The sequence below is a fragment of the Myotis davidii genome, unplaced genomic scaffold, assembly GCF_000327345.1.
Source record: "Myotis davidii unplaced genomic scaffold, ASM32734v1 scaffold53, whole genome shotgun sequence".
Classification (NCBI taxonomy): domain Eukaryota; kingdom Metazoa; phylum Chordata; class Mammalia; order Chiroptera; family Vespertilionidae; genus Myotis; species Myotis davidii.
In genome coordinates, this window is record NW_006286140.1 from 4,085,149 (window position 1) to 4,095,519 (window position 10,371).

Consider the following 10,371-nt stretch of genomic DNA (forward strand, 5'->3'; position numbering starts at 1 on the left):
GCTGAAAAATGGCTCCAGGAAGCTGCTGCTGACAATGAATGAAGGGATACGGTTTACGCGCCAAGGTCCTCCCGCGAAACTCAGATTTCCCGCCGGCTTTTCAAACCATATTTGCATATCCCCGCCCCTCAACCCGCCGAGGACCGTTCCCACAGCCCATTGGGCCTCTATCTCCTTACTTCAGTCCCAATCGTAGAGCCGGAGCACGAGTTGATGGTTTCCATTGGCTACCGTGCATCATGGTTACCCGGGCGACAAGGGTTTATTTGCATAGGCCGCCTTGATTGGCTGGGAGAGAGCAGGGGTTTTTTTGTTTTTTTTTTAGAAGGTGGAGCAAAGCTTTGCCTTCTCTCCCACGGTAGACCACGCCTGGTGCAGGCTCCGCCCCATCCCCGCCCACCAGCCGGATGGGCGCTGCTGACCTGGGCAGGGACTCGGCGCCCCGCAGACTCAGTGTAGCTAATCGAGAGCGCAAGTTTCGCTTTTGGAAATTGTCAAGGTGACTATGGGGACACCTTCGGAAACTCCCTTTCCTTTTACCAGTCATTGTAATAGATGCAGGACAACCGAAGATTTCTCCAAATATGTGCCAAAGGCAAGTTGGACCATGCGGACGATGCAGGTGAAAGTGAGCCCTTTAAATCATGGGTTTCACTCTTCCTGAATCCAACCAATGCCGGGAGGAGAGTTGATCCGGAGGCCGAGGCTGATAGACAGAAGCATGTGGGCAGACAAAATTATGGGGGCAGAAGACTGGACTAACCTGATAGCGGGCAACATTTAGTTAACATTCTTAATCATTCTAGGTAGCTTCATTATTAGCTTAGATTGGATTTAAGTAAAAATTAACTCAATGTTCTGTCGAGTGAAATATCACCACCAGTATTGGTCTGAATCTAGCAAACACCTCACTCTGGCCCAGAAGCACCCAGGGCAGTTAATCAGGGCTAACCTCGGACTGGCTGATCTGCGGGTCTAATCCGCCAAGCAGTAATCCAAAGAAGTACACGTTTCCCACGATGACGTCTTGCTCCCAACCAACCCTGCTGCACGTCCCGGCACCAGCACTTTACAATCTTGGTTTCCTAGCAAGTGCTCTGACTAAAAGCAAACTAGTCGACCCAAATCTATTTCAAAATATTAAAGCCAAAAAATTTTTTTAGTAAACTAAAAATTGTCACCAAAAAAAAATTTAAATTATTGTCAAATGACATCTGTATTGGTGCAAGTACTCATTGGACCTAAAAACTGAAGAATGCTCTGTGAGACTGAGCAGGAAAAGGAACCCCTGCAGGAATGTGGGGAATGGTGTATGCCATAAGTCATATACACTGAGAACTGTACCAAATAGTTGGTGAGCTGGTATTCACTGGGTGATGAGGATTCAATACCTCAAGCCCTTTCCCAAGACTTTATTATTATTATTTTCAAAAAACTCATATACTCAGTCTTATGAAAGGCCTGAAAAGATGTGTCAGTTCAGGCTCAAACTCTTTAATATTCCAGTCCTATTACCTTGTCTGAAACAGAATAAGCTAAATGTACTGTTAAATTTTGCACAAGATGTAATATTTTGGTCTTGCATTCAAGCTAGTTGAGGATCCATGGCCTAGTACCCAAACATTTATTGACCCAAATATTTATAAATAGAACTGACATCATCTTTAGGACAGATTAAGTGGTATATCAATTCCTGGTTGAGGTAGAGGTCAATATGTTATCAACTCCCTTGATATTCATCAATGTTGCTTTCCACTTTAGGTCACTATGGAGAAAACTAGTAATGTAATTACTTAGATATGACCCCCTGCAAAACATCACTAGTAGCATGCAGTCAGTGGTGGTGGTGGTGAGGGTTGTGGGTGGAGGGTGCTTAGGAATTGGGACTGTGTACAAGATCCCGGCTAGAGCTCCCATGAGGGACACAGCCACAGGGGAGCAAGTGTTCACAATCCCAATCCACACCTGTGATTCTGGTTCAGAAAGCTTTGAAATATTTACCATTCTACCTTACCCAAGCTATATTCTTTAATGTAGAGTATTTGGCAGAGAAACACATGTTTTGACCTTTTATGTCCAATGAACCCCAGGATGAGAAGGTGGAGGGAAGAGTTCAAAGAGAGAAGAGGAGGTGTTGGAAGACAGGATGCTAAAATTTGATGTAGTAGGCTATTAATTTGTGGAGAGGTAGCATGCTTTATTAGAAAGATAATGGGCTTTGGAGCCAGAAAAATCGGGGTTTAAATTCTGGCTCTGACACTTACTAGCTGTATCACTTTAATCTTTAAAATCCTGTTTTCTCATGTTAAATGGGAACCCATATTGCAGTACCCATAGGAAAGGTTATGATGAAAAGAAGCAAAAACAAATGCAAAGTGCCAGACATATAACACATGCTTATTAGGTGGCAGCTAGTTATGATTCTACTTATTTGTGTGGTTGTACTTTGCATCTCTTTGTAGTCCAATCTGACTCCTGGCCTCTAATCTTCCTACTGTCCCTGGATATCCACTTGCTCTGACAGCTTGGCTCTGTCCAAGAGTAGGAGCACAGCCGTGTCCTGATTCGTAGGGGTTACAGAATCCTGACTCAGAAGTTTAGGGTAATAAAATAAAGTCAGCTCTGCTGCTCTCCCTCTCTAACCTGCTCCTCTGTCAGGGGCCAGCTTTTGGATGGCTCATAAGTCTGAGCCCTCTTGACCTTCCCTTAAAGGTTAGACTGTTCCAGCACTAGAGCCAGACTGCTCTTGCCAATCACTACTCCCTTTCCCTTGCTCTGACAGTGGCCCAAGGCAGATAGTTGTGCCAGAATTGGCCTGTGAAGTTGATTGAATGGTGCCCCCCCCCTTCCAAATACATTTAAGTCTTAATCTCCAGAACCTATGATTATGACCTTTATTTGGAAAAAGCGTCTTTGCAGATATAACTAAGTTAAGAATCTCTAGATAAAAATCATTTCGGATTATCTCTATCCAATGAAAAGGCAAAATATACTGGATGGAAAAGAAAGGTGTTTCGAAGGTGTGCATTTCCTTGCCTTTTTTTTGCAACAGATCTTTATGGTAAAATAAATTAAAGTTCCAGAAAACCAAACAAAACAAATGTTTGGATGAATGAATTATTATAAAGTGAACACTCTTGTAACCACCCTGGTCAAGAAATGGAACTTGATCTGCACCCATTTCATATGCCCCATACTCATTACACCCCTCTGAAGTTTCATCACCCAAATATACATCTCCAAGCTTGCCCATTTAAAACATGTTGATACTTTTTAAATTCTCTTAACCTATGGTTCCTCATCCATCCTTTTGACTTACCTTAGAACTTATCTTGAAGAATGTAGTGAGTTGAATGGCATCCCTCCCCAAAGGTATGTCCACTGGAAACTGAATTTGACCTTATTTAGAAAAGGGGTCTTTGCAGAATAATTAATGTAAGAATCTCAAAATGAGATTATTCTGGACTAGAGTGGGCCCTCAGTTCGATGTCATTTTTTTTTATATATAAGAGAAGAGCAGAGGAGAAACATGGAGGAGATCATGTGAAACATTTTTTAAAAATTTATTTCAGAGAGAGAGAGAGAGAGAAAGAGAGAGAAACATCAATTTGTTTTTCCACTTACTTATGCATTTATTGATTGATTCTTGTACATGCCCTGACCTGGGATCGATCGATCGAGCCCACAACCTTGGAGTATTGGATGATGCTCTAACCAACTGAGGGACCTGGCTAGGGCCCCTGCTAAAGTCTTGATTTTGGACTTTCGGCCTCCAGAACTGTAAGACTAAATTTCTGTTGTTTTAAGCCACCAAGTTTGCAGTCATTTGTTATAGTAGCTCCAGGGAACTCAATTAAAGGAATTTGGCAGATTGCACACTCATGGTACAGTTGATCATTTTCTTCTGTCCTCTATTTCCTGAAGATTTGCAGCTGGATCCACAGTCTGGATCAGACTGGTTTTATTCCTCTGGTGAATCTGAGGCACATAATGTTTGCTTGTTCCTTTCCTGTGATCTTAGCAGTCATTCTTACTCCTTACTTCCTTATAATAGTTTTACGTGATATTTGTCCTCAATACTCTTCTCTTGCTCATTTGCATGTGAAATTAGAATTTCTGGACTCGTGGAGTAAGAGGGTTCAGATGAACTTGTCTACCTTCACAGAGGATTTTTTTCAGAGAGGAAGGGAGAGGGATAGAGAGTTAGAAACACCGATGAGAGAGAAACATCGATCAGCTGCCTCCTGCACACCCTCTACTGGGGATGTGCCCGCAACCAAGGTATATGCCCTTGACCGGAATTGAACCTGGGACCCTTCAGTCTGCAGGCTGATGCTCTATCTGCTGAGCCAAACCGGTTAGGGCTCTGCTGGCTCTTTTAAATAGATATATAATTTAATAATTTTATTCTTCTTTTGTTTTTACTAATTCTTTATTATTGAAAGTAGTAGTGACCCGGTGCATGAAATTTGTGCAGATAAAAAGGTAATTAATTAGAGAAAATATTTTAATATTGCTATTTGCCCTTTCTCTATAATAGAAGTGTCAGAGATGAAAGAAAATTAGTAAAATGTATATGAAAATCTTCCTCCTGTCAGAGTCTAGGGCACTCCACGGGAACCAGAGCCAAGTCCCTGCCCACCCACATGCACCTCAAAATCGCACGATACCCAGACCCAGCCGACCCCACCCCCATTGGGCTAGATCCAGACCCGGCTGGCACCACCCCTGTCAAGCCCCATTAGGCAGGGGGCACAGCCTCAGGTCCCCCAGCCCAGGGCGGGGGCGTGTTCTCAGATCCCCTGGCCTGGGGCAGGGGGCGCCGCCTCAGGTCCTCTGGCCCGGTGCCAGGGTGTGGAGCATGGCCTGAGTTTCCCCACCAAGCCCCGCAGGGTGGGAGGTGCAGCCTCAGGTCCCCTGCCCCAGCCCAGCACCATGCAGCCTCAGGTCCCTGCTGATTGCTCGTTAAGGCTCATTACGGGAACTTGGCCTCTGCTGTGGGTGCAGCTATCTTGACTGTTACAGCATGATGGTCAATTTGCATATTCCCTCTTTATTAGATAAGATTACATATTCCCCCTTTTTCCCCATTGACCCTCTCCAGCCCGCCGCCCCTGCTTCCCCTGCCCTGCTCCAGCCCCAGGCCCTCATTGCCCCATTGTCTATGTCCATGGGCCATGCTTATGCACATACAAGGTCCTTGGTTGATGACCTCCCACCCATCCACCCTCCTCCACCTTCCCTCTGAGATTCCTCACTCTGGTACATGTTTTCATGTCTCTGGACCCACTCAGTTCATCAGATTATTTTGTTACTTAGATTCCACATATGAGTGAGATTGTGTGATACTTGTCTTTCTCTGACTGACTTATTTCACTCAGCATGATACTCTCCAGGTCCCTTCATGCTTTTTTACTGCTGCATAGTATCCATGGTATAAATGTACCTCGGCTTTTTATCCACTCATCTACTGATGGGCACTTGGGCTGTTTCCAGATCTTAGCTGGTATAAATTGTGCTGCTATGAACATAGGGGTGCATACATTCTTTCTGATTGGTGTTTCAGGTGTCTTAGGCTATATTCCTAGAAGTGGGATCACTGGGTCAAATGGCAGTTCCATATTTAATTTTTTGAGGAAACTCCATACTGTTTTCCATAGTGGCTGCACTAGTCTGCGTTCTCACCATCATCTGGCTCTTTGAATTTCTTAAGTCCAACAGGCACCACTCAGTTCTTTCTTCCTTCCTCATACCGCACAATTGATGGTTTGCCCCAATTAATATTTTGGGATTTATGAGGCTACTCTGTTACCAATCTGTATAGCAAATCTTGTCCGGGAATTTTTGGTTTTGTAGATGCCCTTGTTGTTTACACGCGAGGGTAAGGAGAGATGGAAGAATGATGCTGCCTCCCCACTGGCTTCAGATTTACTTTCCCTTTCCTTTTCATTAGTTTTGAACCTAACACATTGGATTGGCATTGAAACAATGCCATATAGGAAAACATTTCCACAAGTGAAAGGAAAATTATGAGCTACATTCTTTTGTTTCTCAGAAAAAAAAAAAAACAAAACTTGAAAATGCGAGCTGAAGAAGAGAAGTGGAGTTAAGATACTCGGTTCACATAGGCAATGATTGTAATGAGATCTGGAATAGGAGGACACAGCGGAACACAAGCTACTTTTGCATAGTCGGTAGTCTGGTTATACCTCTTTCTTATGGGTTTTAAATAGGGAACATTGTTGGCAACTTACTATAAATGGGCCTGTGGGTAGAAAATTACTTTTTCTTCTCCACCTTGGTTTCCTTGACAGCACTACCTCTTGTTTACCATTCTTCCCCTGACTTTCTGGATCTCCTTGATGGCTTCATTTTCTTCTTTATTCTCTTAAAAATCTCTTCTTGATCTTTTTTATTATTATTAAAGCAAAATACACATAACACAATATTTATCATTTTAACCCCTTGTAAGTAAATATTCACAATGTTGTGTAACCACCACCACTATCCCCCTCCCCAACAGAAACCCTGTACCCACTGAACAATAACCGCCGCCCCCGCACTAGTCCTTGGTAATCACTCTTCTACTTTCTGTCTCTATGAATTTCACTACTCTAGGTATCTCATATAATGGAATTATACAATATTTGTTCTTCTGTGTCTGGTTTATTTCACTTAGCATAATGTTTGCAAAGTCCATCTATGTTGTGAGATATATCAAAATTTCATTTATTTTCATGACTGGAATAGTCCATTGTATGTATATACCACATTTTGTTTATTCATCTGTTGATGGACTCTTGGGTTACTTCCACCTTTTGGCTTTTGTCAATAATGTTGTCATGACCTTAGTATACAAATATTTGTTCAAGTCCCTGCTTTCAACCCTTTTGGATATATACCTAGCAGTGGAATATCTGGGTCATACGGTAGCACTATGTTTAACTTTTTGAGTAACTCCCTGGACAATCTTGACCTTAGCTAAACTTCAGCTACTGTCAATGCAGTGTTTTCTAATGGAACTTTCTACAACAATGAAAATGTTCTATAATTCTGCACTATCAAATACAGTATGGCCACATGTGGTTGATGATCACATGAACTGTAGGTAGTGTGACCAATGAATTGAACTTTTTGTTCTATTTACTTATTTTTTGCAATACAAAATTGTTAACTATAGTCACCATGCTGTACATTACATCTCCACAACTTACTCATTTCAAAACTGGAAATTTGTAGTTTTGATCCCTTTTACCCATTTAATTAATTTAAATTGAAATTTAAATAGCCATATGTGACTAGTGAATCGGACAACATATTATCTATAGGGTGTGACTTCTAATTCTGTATTTCCAACCTGGGCACTTTTCCTGAGTTTCAAATATACACTTCCACTATGTTTTCACTAACATTTTCTTTTCTTTTTAAAAAAATCTTACCCCAAGTACAGGTTGTTGTTTTTTTAATCCTCACCCAAGGATATTTTTTCCATTGATTTTTAGAGTTGAAGGGAGAGGGGGAGACACAGAAAAACACTGATGTGAAACACATCGATTGGTTGCCTCCTGCACACCTCCGACCAAGGCTGGGAGCCTGCAACTGAGGTATGTGCCCTTGACTGGAATTGAACCCAGGACTTTTCAGTCCACAGGCCGATGCTCTATCCACTGAGCCAAACTGGCTAGGGCCCGAGGATATGTTTTCATTAATTTTAGAGAAAGAGAAAGAGACATCAATTGGTTACTCGTCATACGCACAGGGATGGAACCCACAACCTAGGTATGTGCCCTGAACAGGAATCGAACCCACAACCTTTGGTGTATGAGATGATGCTCATACCTCCTGAGCCACTGGGCCAGGGCTCACTAATATTTTCTTAATTCGTGTGGTCTTTATTTTTTATATGAACTATTGCTGCAGACTCCAAATTAATTTCCTAATGTGAAATTGGCATCAAATTCTAGTCAACTCTACTGCCAAAAATGATCTAGTCTATTTTATTCCAGAAACTTTAAATTTAATTCTAGACTATCTACATGGGCAATGAGATCTCTGTGAGCTTTCTAAAATGTAAACTCAATAATTGCTGTCTTTCTAAAATTTCCCATTACCTGAAGAGTTAAAGCTGAATTCCTTATCTTAGCCTGTAAGTTCTCAGTTATCCCTGTAGTCTCATTTCACATCAAGCTTAAAGATATAGGCTAGCAAATAGGGAATTACAATAATGGTATAACTTGCTTGGCCAACATGGCTCAGTTGTTGAGCATCAACCTATGAACCAGGAGATCACAGTTCTGTTCCCAGTCAGTGCACATGCCTGGGTTGCGGGCTTAATCCCCAGTGTGGGGTATGTAGGAGGCAGCCGATCAATGATTCTTTCTCATCATCGATGTTTCATCTCCCTCTCCCTCTCCCTTCCTCTCTGAAATCAATATAAAATATGAAAAATAATAGCATAACTATGTGTTAATAATTACAGTATGATAAGTGCTGCAATGTGAAGCAATACACAGTGCTATCAAAACACTGGAAGGACACCTCACCCAGGCTTGGGGCAGAGTTTAGGGAAGGTTTCCTGAAGGAGAGAATTGGGAGAGGAAATTATTTAGGCAACATCAAATGGGAGCAGGGAACATGCATGCATGGCTCATTGAAGGAAATGAAAACGATTCAGCAGGGGATTGTGAAGAATCTTTATTTTATAAAATACGTTTTTATTGATTTTAGAGAGAGAGGAAGGAAAGGAATAGAGAGATAGAAACATTGATGAGAGAGAAACATCAACCAACTGCCTCTTGCACGCCCCTTACTGGGGACCGAACCCACAGCCTGGGCATGTGCCCTGACCAAAATTGAACTAGGGACCTCTTGGTTCATGGATCAACACTCACCCACTGAGCCACACTGGCCGGGCAAGAATCTTATAAATAGTCAATAAGACGTTTAGAATTTAACCTGAAGGCAATGAAAAGCCATTGTGACAGAGTTGTAACATGATAAGATTTGGTCTTAGCAGGACTCCTGGCTGAGGTATGGGGAATGTATTGGAGGGGCCAGGACTGTGACAATAAACCAGGTCAGAGATGGGCAAACTGGACCCTGGGCCAAATCTGATCCACAGTCTGTTTTTGTACAGCCTGCCATCAAAAATGATTTTTACACATTTGACATTTTGGAATTGTTGAAAGAAAAAAGAAGAATATATCCCATGACACATGAAAAATTAAATGAAAATTCAAAGTTTGGTTTCCATTAATAACATTCTATTAGATCACTAGAGGCCTGGCGCATGAAATTTGTGTACAGGTAGGGTCCCTAGGCCTGGCCAGTGATCAGAGCCAATCTCCAGGGCAACCAGGTGGGTCCCCTCTGGCACTCGCCTTGGGTGGCCTGGTGCTGCCCACTTACCAGGCCCACCCCCTGCAGCCATCTCCGCCATTGCTGCCAGCTGGGGCCTGCAGGCTGGGGGCAGCTCCTGCATTGAGCTTCTGCCCCCTGGTGGTCAGTGCGCATCAGAGTGACCAGTCGTTCTGCCGTTTGGTCGATTTGCATATTAGGCTTTTATTATGTAGGATAGCCAAGTATGTTTGTTTTCATATGTCCATGGTTGTTTTCAGGCTAGTAGAGCAGAGTGAATAGTGGTGACAAAGACAGTTAACTTGTCCAGCTGAAAATACTATCTGGCCCTTTGCAGAAATAGTGTACCCCCCTCTGCTCTATCTGAGTGAGACATCATAGTGAATTAGACCAGACAGCCCAGATAGACTTAGATGTCTCCCTCTCTCCTTTTCCAAAATATGGGAAATAAAATGAAACTCTACTGATTTCTTATTGTTTTCTATTTCTTATTGTTTTCTATTTTCCTCTCTTCCATGAAAATGTGAACATCTTGAGAGTAAATTTTTTTCTTCGGTCAACTTTGATTTTTTGGTGCTTAGTACATAGTACATGCTTAGTAAATGTTTGTTGGGTAAATAGATGTATGTGGGTGTGATAATCATATGCAGATATACATATAATAAAGCATTCACTGCTCTTGCTTGCTGGTCCCTCTTCCCCGCAGCCACAAACTATGTGATTTAGTTAAAGCTGACCCCTTTTATCCCTACTCTAAGGTTAGGGCTGTGATCCAGGCCTGGCTAGTAAGTCTGCAAGTTTTAAACACTTGGAAGCTCACGGGGCCATCTTCCCCTGTAGTTTCATTTAGCCTAGAGTTGACCTTACTTTCATCCTGCCCAAAGCTGAAGAGATATTCATAAGGAGAAGTGAGAGTATATATCCCTTTAGATGCTCAGTGGTCCATGTGCACACACGGGAGTGCGGGCTAGCATACACACACACACACACACACACACACACACTAAAACCTTT